The sequence below is a fragment of the Stegodyphus dumicola genome, chromosome X2, assembly GCF_044657685.1.
Source record: "Stegodyphus dumicola isolate Sdum_Otavi_A_Nest chromosome X2, ASM4465768v1".
Lineage (NCBI taxonomy): Eukaryota > Metazoa > Arthropoda > Arachnida > Araneae > Eresidae > Stegodyphus > Stegodyphus dumicola.
In genome coordinates, this window is record NC_140781.1 from 101,834,410 (window position 1) to 101,851,783 (window position 17,374).

Below are 17,374 nucleotides of genomic sequence, written 5' to 3' on the forward strand. Positions count from 1 at the left end.
ATAGGTTCTTCATATGCTAATCCAAGCAAAAATTATAAAGAAAATGCTTTAAAAACAGAAATATTTCGTTAAAAAATAGTCTTGAAAATTTGAACAGTTATGAATAACATTTCTAAAAAATCCAAAGAATCTTTCTCAAGATCACAAAATCACATCCAAATGGAAGAATTTCTCATGTTGTTGTTCTTATTGTCCTGTCCATGTATTTCATGGAAGAATGGCTCAAGTAGGTTGGACTTCTACTTACACCCCAATTTTGAGGAAGAGCACCCCGGGGGAGGGGTGCAAGGGTGGTCCCACCCCTCTCACATACCATCAAACTACACAACAGGACTTTTCGGCTTGCCACATATTTAGAATGTCCCCATACCGTAAAGACACTACATATACAAACATCCATGCCTTCTCTGGGATTCGAGCCCGGGCCTTTCGCTACCGCAGTAGGCTTCCCTAACCAAAATACCGTCTGGGAGGCAGAATACCTCATACAGTATGCATTTTATCTGTAGTCCGAGATTATTGTCTTTTTTGGGGGGGGAGGAGAAATGCCCTATTCACGTTTGCATTACATACTGAATTTTGCGAACTTTTTTTCTTCCCTTTGAAGAAAGGACCGGCATTTTTAATCTTAAATTTATAACGATATTCTGTTTTCTAAAGGACAGAGCATACGATAAACTTAATGCAACCATGCTTACACTCACTTCGAGAAGCCTGCATTATCTATCTGAACAAGATTTTCGATAGTGCAACAAGAAAGCTATCTCTCGTAAAAAAAGAGGGAATATAGTAATAAAGAAAAAAAATCGAATACGGAATTTTAGAACCAATTGCCTTGATGATCATCTCTAATTCAGTTTGTACATTTTTATAGTAAATATAAGCAAGACACACTATTATCGCATATATACAGTAATTTGAAAGACCCACAGAAAAATGTTCACGAAATTTTACTACGTGTTTCTTATCTTATTTATTAATATTTAATGAATTTGGTTTGAAATTATTTAATATGATGTAAAGTCACATAACAAACCAGAAGAAAGAATATATTAAAGGAAGACACATAACAAAAGCACTTACAAAAGCGGAAGTCTTAGGTTCAATTCCAACTTTTAAAAAAAATATTCTCTTACAGTAGTGTCCAGCTGAAACATAACCCTTGGTGAATGAGATCGTCATCGAAATTTTAGATGGATGTGTATACAGGCCGTATCAGCTTAGAAAGAGAGAAAGTTAAAGATATTCTGTTATCATGAGGAAGAATGAAATCAAAAGTAGAATATTTAAACAGCTTATATGGCTCATTTTTCCGTACGATGAGAAATCTAGCATGATTTGGTTTATTTGATTATGGCAAGGCACTCGAGCGCTATTTTTCTAAGAGGAGGGAAGCTTTCTGGGAGGACTTTCTAAGGAAACCTGATTCGTATTTCCACGAAAACACCTATGCAAGCCTATCCGTTTTCCGGGATTCGAACTCCAGAACGAACTACCAGTGTTCCAGGGTTCCCCACTTGGGTCGTTGGTGGATCAGAAATCTAGCTTGATTCCTTGTTCGAAAAAAACAATTTTCTGAAGCGAGCGTTATTTTTTCTTAAATCAAAATTAAATTATTATCTGTGAGAGTTTATACCAAAACCAAAGCAAAAACAATACGTAACAGTTTTTTTATTCCGTGTTTCCTCATACATATTTACGAAGTCTTTCTCCCTAAAATTTCCAAAATTCTCTAAATGTTTTCCATAAAATTGGGTACTTTTCCGTTTCGCCGGCGCAAATCTCGCCAAGACTTTATTGGCGACAATACACAGTATACACATAAAAAATGTTAACATATGTTAGTTCTAAGAAATTTTTATTTTGAAGGCATAAATATTTTAATATCGTTTAAAATTTTGTAAAAGGACAATAAATAAAAGACAATAAATTTGTAAAGACATTAATTTAAGAATATACTACGCTTTCATGGTACTACATCCTGATTTTCCGTTTCATATCACGTGACCCCAAGTGATTTCATCTCACGTAAACTACGATATAAAAATCTAATTTTCTCAGTAATTATCTACATTAATTTCAAGTTAAATCTTAATTCAGATTACAAATTTAAATGCAAGAATTATTTAAATTAGTACGAATAGCTTACTCGGAAATTATGTGAAACCGCAGTGCTTTACTTCGCTAGTGCATTCTCATTAGAATTGATGAATTTAACCCTTGACTTTGCCTTTTCGCCTTCGGGTGAGCGGTGTGATTGCTTCCTAATTGACTTAATTACTCCGAATGGTCTTAAGGCATAAAATTGAACTATCTGGTTAAACTTATATGTAATTGTATGCCAGTATTGAAAGAAACAATCAATCTGATAAGAAATGGCTGCGACGTGTTTTGAAAATGAAGCGTAAAAGGTTACTAGCGAGGAATTCAATTTGGCATCGGTTGTACCATTTTTGGCGACTTTATTCCTTGCGCCGGCAAAATGGAAAAGTACCTAAAATTGATTTCCGTTGAATTTTTTTTTTTTTTTTTTTTTTTTTTTTTTGGGTTAAAACTGATGAAAAAATTTTAATGCCTGTATCACGTTGTTTTATCTTTTAATTTGCGTGCATTGCTCGTTTGAATAAGACAATTTTAAAATTAGTAAGGACAGACATTCATATACTAATTACATAAATCTATCAGATTATACCTAAGGATAGCAGAGAACAATTTCAATAAATTTAAAATAGAAAATGTGCTTCAAAGTTTTAAACTGGATAAGTCATGAAAGAAGTCAAAACACTGTATGACGATTTTCATATGAGTTGCTCACTGAATGACTGAAAATTCAAGTGTATTTCTTTTTTCCTTGTGGACAAATAATAGCATCAGAATCAATATCCCTCGCCAGGCTTGAAAAATGCCCGACGACACACATCTCTTTTATTCAGATAATAAATCGTTGACAAGTCTGGGGCCACTCAAAGGATTTATTCATGGATATCAATAGTGAATTTATTGCTTTTATGAGCGTCGAGAGAGGAAAGATTTGTGATTATGGTACAACAGCTAGAGAATCGAAAGCGTCGGACGCATATTGCATAATTTCCATAAATCACCAGTCAGTTTTCCTGGATGTGTTGCAGTTGCATCACTTTCATTCTCAGTGTTTCCTAAAATATTCCTTTCTTTTCTTGTATTCTGTGTATATCTAAGCAGTCTTAATATCTCAAAATATTAGTGTCAAGATATTGGTAGAAATATTCATTCTAACAAACTGTAAATCAGATTTGATGATGTTTATATTCGCTTATGTATACTTTCCCATGCTTTGATAACTTAAGAAACAACACATTTAAACTTGAGTTGAAATAACACTTCGAATAACGATTATTGGTTCGAATAACGATTATCGAGTTCAAGCAACAAGAAACAACCAAATATTCATAACTTTGCAGAACTAGTTTCGAAGGTTTAAATATAGAATATTTTTCTTAAGCTGCAGAAGTGCAAATGACAAAAGTGACTTCACTTCTGCACTTCTGCAGCTGAAGGTTCTATATTTAAATCTTCGAAACTAGTCCTGAAAATTTAGGAATATTACGCTGATTGTTCTTGCTTTAATTCCTCTAATAACATATTTAGATGTTTTCTATAATCTTAATTTTCCATTATCTTCCAATAACCCATTAATTGGAAGAAACGGAAGCACTGACTGAATTTCTATTAAAAAGAAAATGCAGAATATATTCGTATACGAAATTCGTGTTTGTTTGCCATTATATTTTTCTCAGAGTTACAGAAATATAATTTTTTTTCACGAAGGATTTCACGAAGTGAAACAACACTTGGGAATAAATACACATACAGCAAAAATCATGTGGACAGATCATTCTTCTTAACTATTTCAGGGCGCCTGAAGTCATATATGACATTTCTAAGCGTATTGCAAGTAGTCCATAAAATTTAATATCTTGCTGTGTCAGTAAGATAATGTTATCACGAATGACGTCTTGGTAAGTGATGAAAGCTTTTAACCTCAAACTGTACTAAAAAAAACGTGCATAAGATTTATGAGAACCAAACAAAGCTAAACACATGTATGGCTACTGACATTAATTTCTAACGGATATTTGTATCTATTCCTGTATTTTTTGAAGGATCATGCTCGGTTTCTTTTATTAGATCACTTAAAGTTCCCAAATATGAGGTACCAGTCCACTGAATATCTCAACTAGATCCACGAACCATCACTTCACTACCAGAAAATCGGCGTTTGGTTTACGATGATCATCATCACGAAACGTGAGTCCATTTTTTTTTCGAATCAACTGTGAATCCCACAGTTTATCTAAACATTTTAGAACGCCATTATGGCCGTGCTGCGTTTTACAGTAGTATGGAACAGTCTCTCACACCTAGCGCGACTCACTGTTATGGGCTCATTAACTGTTTGCAGTGGAACAAAGTGTGAGCAGGGATTTGTGGTCATTACGTTCCCTGGGATTTCATCTCTTCAAGCGATTTTGACCTGTTGGAAAATTTAAAACAAACGTTGGACGCGAACAACCCACATTGCCGTAAGAATCTCAAGGAAGGCATCGCAAACATTATCCGCTACATTAGTATCGAAGAAAGCCAACACTCTCCGATATGCCCTAACATGTGTATGAACGTAAATAGGACCCATTTTCATAATCTGTTGTAACTTGTGAGTTAACTGAATAAATAACAGTTAACCTTTGCTTTTTCATCTGTTATCTGTCAAAAGTAGGCAACAGTTCTACGGCCCACATTGAAAAAAAAAAAAAAAACCTTCACCACATCGGTATCTACTTAAGAAAAAGGTAGTCGAGATGCTAAAACACTGGTTCACCTAACACCAAAACATTAGTAGATCTGTAAAGCATCATTTAAGTTTCTAACTCATTATTTTATGTTAATAAGCCTTTTTATCACTCTCGTTTCTATTTTCCTGCCGGGATGTAAATTTCTAGCTTGCATGTTATTCAAATAAGGTAGAAGGTAGACAGTATTTAAAAGAAGGTTTTAGAGGATAAACTCAGAGCATGTTCTGCCTACCTGAAGATCACGTTGATTAATCTGATTTCTCTCGATTAGTATTTAGCGGCGTTTAGTTATTCTTGCCATTAGGCTTGTTTACGCCGACTTCAGTCAGAGCCAGCTTGCACGCTAGTTAAACTGGGATACTGTTGGGCTAGATGTATTTTCATTAGTTTCAGTTCATCCATTATCTTTGATTTAAGCCCAAACTGTTGGCTTCTGTAAGCACGAGTTGGTGTTGACTCGTTTAGTTGCTTTAGTTGAGTTAATAAGAGGATCCTTTACACCCTTTCCCTGTCTCTGTGGTACTTGTTATCTATATATATCCGAGTGATTCTTAGATTTTCATTATTAAAATGTGTATTTTACTATAAGCAGATCTTTCAATTGAGTTTCTATCAATCATATTTTTCCCCAGATGTTTCAGCGTATATGTTGAACAGTAAGAAATTTATATAAATACGTAAACCCCCAGCATCATTTACGAAGTTAATGCAATAAATAAGTTCAGTCAAGATAAAAAATAAATTTAAAACATCTACTGGAATATCTCTGATAGATTGACTCTGTTATAATTTATACATTAAAAATAATGAAAAAACCTTAATATCATTAAATATAATAATAAAGAAATCATAAAAAATAAAACGTAAAACTTTTACCGATAACAATATCCGACTTTAATGCTTTGAAACAGGAAAAGTTGTTTGCAAAATGTTTTCTTGTCCTTGAATTATGAATCACAGAAATTGTTATCGACATGTGTTTAAGTGAAATCATTTGTCGGCAAACATTACCATTGATGGTAATAATTCATTTTTTTACCTGGGTACATTAGTGATAACTATTTCAGCGCTTATAAGATAACGTTTGTATGCTTATATGAGTCACAGTTTAGAACAAACAGCAGCTGAAAGTTAATGCTGTTGGGAGCAATGAGAAGGGAATAAAATACTTGTGAAAGAAAACCTTTTAAACGTTCAGTAACTGTCGTTTTTGGAATATGCCAGGCTTTATATATACAATATAATATATAATTTTCATCCTAAATTAGACGATCAGTGTAAGAAAGAGCCAATAACTGATTTTTAACAGTAGTGTATTTCAAATTTTACCAGTAGTATAGTATATTTTTAAAGGTATAAAATTCTCAAAATCGTCTAAAACGTAATTTATTTATAATACATATAAAAAAAGGAAGCTTAAAAAAAGAAAAATACCAACAACAAGTGATAACAACCTTATTTAGATCCGGTTGAAAACTGCGAGATATGTTTATTTTAACCTTATATTACCTTAAACCTTAAACCTTAAACTGGCTCGTGTTTACGTAAAACATACAGAGAACTCCAAAAGTACCCATGCAGCCAGCGTATTGGAGGGTATTCAATCTTGGATAAAAATACCAGTTTCAAGAGGTCTTTTTGTCAGTACGACTATATATACTGATAAGCTAAAACATTCTGACTACATCTTTAATACTCTCTACTTCCACCTCTGTTTCGCAAAACATTTGAACCCATCGCGTCATGGGTTCTATTAAGTCCTTGATAAGTGTCCAGAGAAGAAATGCACAGATCTGAAAGTACAGGTTATACAGTTTCTGAAGATTATTAGGAGATGTTTGGTGATATCAAATAAGCGCTTCAGGTCATTTCAGATAAACTCTATAGAGTTAATAGCCGCAGTGTAGAAGGCTGAGGCATTAACTGGAAGACATTCACATACTTTTAAGTCATCGTAACGCATTGTTCCGTTGAATAACTATATTTCTGAGGGAAAACCCAGAAGCCATGAAAGGATGTGACTGGTCAACGATGATGTTCACACAGTCTGCAGCTGTGTGTATTCTGCAAGAGACAACGTGCCAAGGGACACCCATAAAATGTCCTCCAAAGGATAATACCTCACTCACCGACTTATTTACTTCATGGTACAAGTTTTGATTAACTATTCGCTTGAAGGAAGATTGATTCTCTCAGCAAAGTAATATAAAATAAATCGCAATTCATCCGGCAAAGAAATTTTTCTAAGTTGTTGCAGCTTCCAATCACGACGTTCACAGGTCCACTGTAGCCGTAAACGTTGATGATGCTGGATTAGTAGGGACATGTGAGAAAGGCGTCTGTTGCGGAGTGCCACATCTAACAAAGTTCAATGAACTCTGTGTACACATACACTTGGACCTATGTTATATTCAAGTTGTCAGCTGAATAACTGGATATGCCTAATTGCATTCGCCAACAGGGACAGTCGCCAATGTTCTCATTCGTTGATATCAGGTCCAGATGCCCACCGCTTCGGTGTTAATTACTGGTTTCGTCGTTCTTCATGTACTTTTCTCCACATTGTACTGGCAACGAACTAACAAATGCTCCCGAACACCTGATGAGCAGAGCCCTTTCGAAGATGATTATTTTTGACCTTCAGGCCACCACAATCTGGTCTTTATTAAAGCTGCTTAAATCAGCAACCTGCTATCCCTCTCCACCATAACACTCAAATGTATTAAAAAAAAATGGCTTCTGTCTTGTAACCTTGAACTCCCAGTTTTTCTTAAAACAAAAGTATATGAATCCATGTAGAAATGCATAGTAGTAAAAATATTAGCGGCAAATATTCTACAGCTAATCAAAAAAAGTTGTTTAATGTGCAGATTGTGATTGAAATTTTAATTTTGAGCTTTTTGAGAAATTTCGAAACAAAAATTGCCCAAAATAGAGCTGTATCATCAAATACAGTTATATTTGTATATTTTCAATTTCCTGTAAACATTGCTTCAGCAGAACTGTTTTTAGCATTAAGTATTTCTAAATAGGGAAAGGCATTTGCATTTTTTTGTGTACTGTTTTGTTTCCAATAATTTCAAAGTTTTATCGAAAACGCTTCTGCCGTTTTTTAATAAAACTAAGATCTTCATTTACTTGCACTAAACGAATTTGGGTTAAACAAATGCACTCCATACCCTCAAAACGAAAGCTATTAAGTTAAAATTAACAGCCAAGTCCCTATAGACGAAAAAATAAACACATTAAAATTAATATTTTTATCGCCAAAGGCAAACTTTCTCTCGGGATTTGCCGTGCTTAAGTATTCTTTTCTTCGTTTTTTTTTTTTTTTTTTTTTTTAAGTCAAGAAAATATTCGCGCAAAGTTTGTCCTTCCAAAACATTATAATCTGTCCTTGTCTCAACAGTGGTCTACTGGTCTACTGGTTAAGACTGCTAAATAGTAGCAATTCGACGGGGGTTTAAACCTGGGCGAGCGGGCTAGCTGTATATTAGTTTTCATAGTTTTTCCCCATACGATCTGGTAAATACGAACCAGTTTACCTAAGAAGGCATGCTTGTCCTTAGAAAGATAGTCCCTGTGTGCTTTGCCGTGCTCAAATAACCTAACCAATATGTCCATTGAAGTGAACCGTGATAAAATTCTTTACACTTTATTTATGCCATGTTACATAACTTGGCCTTTATTTGAAGGTATAAATATATAATATGATCTGGATGTTATTTCAAAATCATATACCGCACATCTGAAATTAAAAAATTTTACCCCAGAGTGTAAAATGGGATTTCTGAGATATTAAAAGAATGTGAAAATCCATAGAAAATTACGGTTGATGAGTAATAGAAGTAATTCTCGTCTCATAAGCTGAAGAGACTGGTCCCTGAAAATAATCTGATGATACAGATTTTAAAGTTTATTTGCAATTGTTTCATCAAAGAGCGAATTTAAAATCAAGAGCAGGAAAATAAGCCTCAATCATGTATCGTAAGATTGTAAGGAAAAAGCAATTAAATATTTGCTTAATTTAAGAGACAAAATTTTTAAAAAATGTGGCTTGCAATGTGTATGCGAGTAAGCACGAATATATAGAGAAAACTTGAAACTTTTTTATTTGAGTTTATTTCTACTTTTTCCTGTTTTAGTTTAATTTTCATTCTTCAAGTGCGGAAGTTAAAGCTTCATTTTTAGAATATTTAATATTAAAATTTCGGCGGCATCTAATTTGATCGTTCAACATGTATGCCTGTTTCCTATCTTCAGAAAAGAAGTTGTCTAATACACTGTAGAATCATCATCCACCACCGTTTTTAGTTCTGGCGCCACTGAAGGACATTAGGTTATTTTGAAGCAGGAGATGTGAAAAATGTGCAATGCCCTCGCCGGAACTCGAACCTGGACCTCTCGAATACGCGTCGAGTGTGCTAACCGTTACACCATGAAGGCATGCAGAAAGAAGGAAGAAATTATCTTATATACTCCCCCTTATAAAGGTCGACTGGGGGATTAGGGGACCCAATCGCCAAATTTTGGTGGCGAAGAATCATCATCCTCCACCTTTGAGTTCGTGCGCCACTGTAGAGTCATTAGGTTATTTTTAATGCGAAAGACTTGAAAAACGAGCAATGCCCAACACCGGGACTCGAACCTGGAGCTCTTGTATACATCCCGAGTGTGCTACCGTTTCACCATGAAGGCATGCAGAAAGGAAGGATAAAATACCTTATAACATGATAGAAATAATGTCAAATTTAATGGGAAAAGAAAACCAATAATTTTTCTAATTAATTTCTTCATTTTTTTCCACTTTCTGTTTGTTCAGATTTAATAACTCATTTTTCTGATTTGTAATTCTCATGGTAATGTTCTTAACTTCTTCATGCTTTACATTAAAATTATAGGTTTATGAAACATTTCTGTTATTTGTCTGCCTGGTGAAAAGTATTTGTTTGAATACAAAAGAATAGCATACGACATCTTATTATTGACTGAAGCTCATTTTGCAAAATCGTAGTGAATGTAGGATATCGTTATTTCCATTTCGGTTATGTCGATGTATTCTTCTTCTTGTTCGTATTCTTCATAAATTTTGCCTTCAGGCGCAGTTTACTTAGAGATAAATCGATTTTTTATTCGTTCAGTAATTTGATAGTATATCGTTGTATAGCTCTTAGGATACCAAACTGAGTATATAGTTCCTATTGCTCTGCTTTTTCTTTCAAAATGTTATAGATATAATATTCCAAATAATCGTTCAACTCTGTAATTGTGTATTTTACATCTGAAATAATGAAATAAAACCCCTGCAACTCATCAAAGTATATAAAGGTATTATTTGCGTTATTTTCTATTATATTGTATAAAAGGGAAACATGGTGAATCCATTGAGGGCTACTTGAATTTCAAACTAAATATTCCATTTATGTAGAGCAAATTTTTCGTTGTAATCACTCGGCGTTTGAATAAAAGAATTTAAAACTTCTAGAGGAGATCGTTTGGTTTGGTTTATTCGATTATGGCAAAGCACTCGAGAGCTATCTTCCAAAAGAGAGGGATGCCTTCGTGGAGGACTTTCTAAGGAGAACTGACTCATATACACGTTATACATGGGGAAACCACGAAAACGCCTGTGCAGCCAGCCCGTTTAAGGGATTCGAACCTCGCACCGAACCACCAGTGTTCAGCGACTTTACCGCTCGGCCCGCTGGTGGGCCAAATGGAAGAGATCGACTTTTATTTCTTTCGGTTATGTATTTCCTGCTATAAAAATCATAGTTAACAGATAAAGGATTTTTCAAAAAAACTATTATTATATATTATTTTTTCTCCTGGTGTTTGAAATATTTTCAGGATTGCTTTCTTAATTTCATGTAGCTACGAAAAGAGTCAAAATATGCAACAAAAATATAATTCGGATAGGTATAATAACAAACATGTGATTTGCGGGTTCTGTAGATACATTTAAATTGATAACACCGTTTTCGAATTTTTTCTTTCCGGCAACAAATCTGAAATAGTATTCCTCGAAAACCTTTTTCATTTTTAAAATTATCTTCAATCCTTTTGCGGGAAATTCCCAGTTTTGATACACTCTCTTTCTAGGAATTTTTTTAAACATTTTCCTTGCTGTTCATTTATTATATTTTCTAAAGCCGATGTAAAGTCGGGATTAAGTATTTTTGAGACAGTTCCCGATCCAAGAAGTTTCTTAGCATTAACACCTGCCGTTACCGCTAGCATATTTCACAAGTGCACATCAGCGTAGCCATTGAGGAAGGGGTTTCGAAAATGGACCAATGAGCTTCTATTGCTCTTGTGTCGCTAAATCTTCGTGCATGTGAGCGTATGTTGCTTACGTTTTAATTTGTATTTGTTTCGCAGTTATATATTTATGGCGTAATAGTAGAAAATCTCGTAGTGCTTTCGTTTTATGAGTTTAATTAATCGCTGACATTTCAATTTCGCGATTTTTATCACGCATTAATATTTGGATTGATGTTCACGCATGTTATTGCCCTTTACATCGAGAAAACGACTCAAGATATAATTAGCGTCGAATATTATGTATTTACTAACACCTGTGGATTAAGAGAATTCAAGTGTATAGTTTTTTTTTTTATTGAACTGAGAAGGACTGGAAGTGTTACAATGAATCTAGTGTTTTCTTATTTCAATGCTTGCATTCTTTTGATTCTGAAAGTGTAAGATTCAGAACACATTTTATGTATAACCTGATTATATCCACTGTTAACATTAAAAGTTATATGTGAATAACTTATATTCGTTGTGAATATGCATTCTGTTTGATGAGTGTTTCTTGTATAGACAGTATATTTAAGAGTGAGCAGTTATCAAATGTGAAATTTAACGCACTAAATGTATACGAATGCAAATTAGTAAAGTTCACTTTGAATAAAATTCTGCACTGGCTATTATTATAAAACATGTTTTTCATATAGACTACAATAAAAAAAGTGCCGAATTCTATTTACATATATAATTGGTGTAAATATTTTTGTCATATGCATAGTTTTATGTAAAGATAGCATTTGAGCTCATATGTTTATCACGTATTTCTTTCTCCATTTTATTTACCATTTATTAAGTAATTTGGATATTTCTGCGGAGTGTCTAACATATGTTTGTACGTATTTCAAATTCTTTCAACCAGGTAGTGAAATCTTCAAAATTGCTTATATTTGATCTAACTTCGCAATCAAAATTTCCAGAAGAAATCGACGATGCTTTAATTATGTTGTGCAGAAAATTGCGTGGAAAAATATTTTCAACCATCTTGCTTAAATCTTAAAGCACGCAAAAGGTAATGTGAGGCGACAGAAATATTACTGGATGCCCATTGGTCGATCCTAGAAGCCCTCCCACTGGAATGGGATACTGTTTGAAATGCACAGAAAAAAAATAGAAGCTAAAAATTCGCGTGAAACCGTTTCTGAAACCAACAGATCTATATTGAAAGGTATTTGGGATATTTGTGGCTGTAAACAATTACTTTTTTAACTCAAAACAGCTTATCAAGAGAAAAAGAAAGTCTTAAAAGATGTACATTATATTCCTGAAAGAGGTTAATATGAAGTGAAAGAGCTGCAGGGGAAAACAAAAATATCTCAGAAAGAAACTGAAACCTTTTTACATCAATGAGGTTTTTATACAAAATATAAACTACTTATTAAAAATTTTAGAAGGAGAAGGATAGATAGACCTAGCATGGACGATAGATAGACTAGCATGTTCCTAGCATCGATGATAGAAGATTTATTATTTTTATAGCCCTTTAGTAAATGTAATGGAAGAACAAATTATTTATTACCCGTAATTAATCGTTTTAGTAAATATGCGTAGACCATTCCCATTAATAAAAAAAAATGGAGAAGAAGTCCCAAGAGCGTTTAGAAAGAGTTTTTAAAGAACGATTTCTCACGAGGATTCAGACCGATAAATGTACAGAGTTTATCAAAAAATGCTCAACAATTGTTTAAAGATAATAAATAATATTCATTGGTTTACTACCGAAAGTGTAGAAATTAAATGTACTCTGAAGCGATTAAGACTCCGAATGAAATGGAAATATTTGGATGTGAATTGAACTAAAAGGTACATAGACGTGTTAGATAAATTAGCTAATGTTATGATAATTCATATCATCGATCTATAAAAATGTTACCTGTAGAAAATGCTAATAAAGGTAACGAAGCTGTAGTTTATAAGAATTTATATGAGGCGAGAGAAGTTAAAAACACCCAAATTTCAAATCGGTGATGCTGTTAGAATTTCTAAATTTAAAAACGTTTTCACAAGAGGATAAGATAAATCCTTTACAGAAGAGATTTTGTTATTTCTAAAGTTTAAAAACACGTATCCTCCTATTTATAGATGAACGATTTAAACAACGACGAAATTAAAGGAACATTTTATTAAAAGAATTGGTGAAATATTATTAAAAAAATTAATTTATAAAACTAAGAAAATAATAAAGAATGTGAAGCAAATAAAGTTTGTGTGAAATGGTTAGAATATCCAGAAAGTTTTAATTCTCAGATTGATAAAAAATCATTTAATTTCTGTTCCAAAATTTAATTATTATTTTTTTACTGCTTATTAGCCCAGAAGGGCTATTAGTCTCAAAGCTACATTCTACGTCGAATCACTTAAATTTCCGAATCGCTTTTCAAATTGTTGTAACCAAATATTATCGCCATGTATTATGTTTAAAAGAGCTAAGTAATGAAGAATCTACATGAATGTATGTATGTTCTCACATAGTGAACAAACAAACATACCTAGAGTCAGAAAATTTTGAATAACATAATCCTCCACCCCAACATGGGCACCTGGAAGCCCAAATTCGGAATTTGTTTTATTGTTTATTTCACATTTTATGAAACTAAATAATTTTTGATTAAAAACGCGACAATTTTAAAGCGAGCAATGGCAACACTGTAGGGAATAAAATATTTTTATTTCCAGCGCGCGAGACTATCTATTGGAAATTCTAAAGCTATGCTGTCTTTAAATATTTTAGCACAATGTGGCGTTAGCACAAATGCTCTCGAATCGTGTATGTGTCTGTAAACAAAGAAAACGCCCGCTTGGGCGTAATATACAATCTGAAAGCTTTCAGATTTTTTTTATGTAAATTTTCTTCAAAATTTTTTACAATTTTGTCGATGTCGTAGTCTAATTTTTATTATTTAAATATTTTTAATATAGTTTGTTCTCATCTTTTTATAAAATTGTTGCGTGCCGTCATTTTTTTAAATGTTTACAGACACTTTTAAGGTTTTTTTATTAGAAACTTTGAACCGCCTTCAAAGTGTTTTAGCTCAGTTATTAACATTTTTATTATAGAATTAATTCTGATCATTTTCCGAATATTTAATTTTTATTAGAAACTTTGAATCTCCGATTAGAATGTTTGAGCCTGTCTGTAAATAAAAAGGGACTGAAAATTATAAAAATTGATAATTTAGACAAATCTTTTAAAATTCTTTATTTGTTTATATGCTTTATTATCAGAAAAATTACATTTAAGTTTTTTATTTTCAAGGAGTTCTAGTTTGATTATTTATTAACTACTATTGTGTCAAAATTCCTTCACATCTGTGAAAGGCTAGCGATTCCTCAAAGCTTATGCGTGTTTAACAAGCCACGCTCATAGATTATCCAATAGAATTTTTTGTCTAAATTCAGGTTTCCGACAGGGGAAGCTTTTTAGAATATCTCTGGGCATCACAGAAAATTGAGTAAGAGACTGGCATTCATAACTGTCTCATCTCAGTGCCAGCAGGAATAGCAGTGTAGGACATTCCAGCGTGCAACCAAGTACACTTGCGTGCTGGGGGCTGTCTGTCAGGAGGTGTCTGTATTAGTAAACACGAGATATAGAAGCTCTGCATGTCTTTCATGTTTCGTGTCCATTAAGGTCCACGTCACTCCAAATCAATAAGGTCCGCGGAAGCTAAACAGTTGTGTGTTTATACGTCATCACGCTATATCTTTTGTCATAGCTGGTCTGATCAAATATGTTTCATGAAGACGTCATGTCATGAATTAGATAGGTGATTGAGCTCTCGATAGTGAAATATTTGTATTCTTGTACTGACCGGCATATTTCCTCGTATATTTAATATTTTAGCCAAACGAAAGAATGGAATGATGTGGAGCTATCTCTATTCTCCCAATGAATCCGAATGATGATGAGAAAGATGCAGTTAGGTAGTTTTCTTATCGGAGTAAGGAAGCTGCTTTGCAAGTCATTACAATTTCAAAGCTCACATGGGTAGAATGCTAAGGTTGCTGTTATTTATTATTCTGTTTTTACTTTTTTCTTCCCAACATTGGCACTTTATTAAACTGCGACTATGAGAAAAAGATGGAACTGTATTCTTTGTAGGAAACCGTTTACTCTGTACTACATATCTACTATTCCTCAGTTAAGTTAAACTCACAGGATGAGTTAGAAATGTGGTTATACACTTGAAATAATGTAGCGTGAACAGTAGAAGGAAGTGGTTGGTGAATGATATATTAAATATGGAGCTTCATTTTATTTCATTTAAAGTAAAGCTCATATGCCAGAGCTTATATCATTAATCATGATGGACTTGAACATGCAGCAGAGAATTACTTTTCCAGCATAGGCAGACTGCTTATCAAAATGAGTCGTGAGACTGAAAGGATATGATTTAATCCATCACTCTTATCATCGCCAATGAAAAAGTGGAAATGGTAACGGGGAACGTACAGGAAAGAGGACCTCTTAAAAGGCATCGCAGTGACACCGATATAGAAACATTGGTAAGGATTGAGGTAAGGTTCGAAACGGAGAGAATTTGAGGGAATGCAGTGAGTCTGTTCGTATTGTTGTATATCTTTCTTCAATTTTAAGACTTTGTAATGTATTTTCTTCCTCTTTAAAATATGCCTTCTTGGTGTGACTGGAAGAGCGTCAGATTAGTAATAAGGAGGTCTGGAATTCGAATCCTGGTGAAAGCATGGCTGATGTTTCACAATTCTTCCTTTGGAATAAACCTAATGACTCTGCAATGGTCCGGCATACCAGCGGCTGAACGGTAAAGGTGCTGAATACAGGTAATTCAACCTAGGTTAAATTCTAAGTGAAAAGGCTAGCGGCATGAACATTTTCGTGGTTTCTCTTGTGTATAAGGTGGCTACGAGTCAACTTCCCTTAAAAGCTCGTCATGAAGGCATCATTCCTCTTAGGTAGATAGCCCCCGTGTGCTTTGCCATAGCCAGATAAACCAAACCAACCAACAAATAGTGCCGGAACAGAAATATGGTGGGCCATAATCGTCACCACAGGATTTGGAAATTGGGTTCTCACCTCCCCAGTCGTCCTTTAAGTAAGGGAGATTGTGAGGTATTTTCTTCCCCTTTACTAAGAGACTTCGTGGTGTAATTGGGAAGTACGTCCAGATAGCATCGGAAAGTTCGGAGTTCAGATTCCGGTGAGGGCACTGCACATTTTTCACGTTTCTTGCTTCGACAAACCGAATTATTTAACATCTTGACCCTCCAATGTTACTATTCTCTTTTTCTTAGCCATAACACTACCATTACGCTGGCTATCAACTATGTAGCCATATTTCTAACCCACTTCTTGTACATACATCACTTAAACATGAATTGTGTGCAACTTTAAGAGTATTGAATCAAATGAAAGTAACAACTGATAATGATTTGCATTATAAGCGTCAATGAAGTTGTACTCAAAAACCATAAATAAAAGAAACTTTTTATTAAATCCTTATGATGCATTCAATGTTCTATTATTAATGATCCCCCAAAAAGTTCAAAGTTTCATTACTAATATTTAAAGATTTAAAAAAGGTATTTCGTAGGAGAACCTTAATTTTCAGAAAATAACTGATGGTCTTGTACATACATCACTTAAACATGAATTGTGTGCAGCTTTAAGAGTATTGAATCAAATGAAAGTAACAACTGATAATGATTTGCATTATAAGCGTCAATGAAGTTGTACTCAAAAACCATAAATAAAAGAAACTTTTTATTAAATCCTTAAGATGCATTCAATGTTCCATTATTAATGATCCCCCCAAAAGTTCAAAGTTTCATTACTAATATTTAAAGATTTAAAGAAGGTATTTCGTAGGAGAGCCTTAATTTTCAGAAAATAACTGATGGTCTTTTCTTATTATCAAACAAACGTTCTATGCAATACTGTGTAACTTCAGTTACAAACTAGTTTAAAGAATAGTGAAACCAAAAATGTTAAGAGAAAAAATATTTATTAGGTAATGTCGAAACGAATGTCTAAGTACAGTATTTCTTTAAAATAATTTTATTCAAACTTTATGCATGGAAACCCTTTCTGTACAACCTCAAAACTACCACTGATAAATATGTTATTTCATATCTCTTTATAATATTTGCTAGTACAACTTATAAACTTGTATCTTTTATTATCATTGGTTTTCAATACAAGCATATCCTACACTATATTTGTTTAAAACATTTAACGAGCTTGCATGAATATCTCT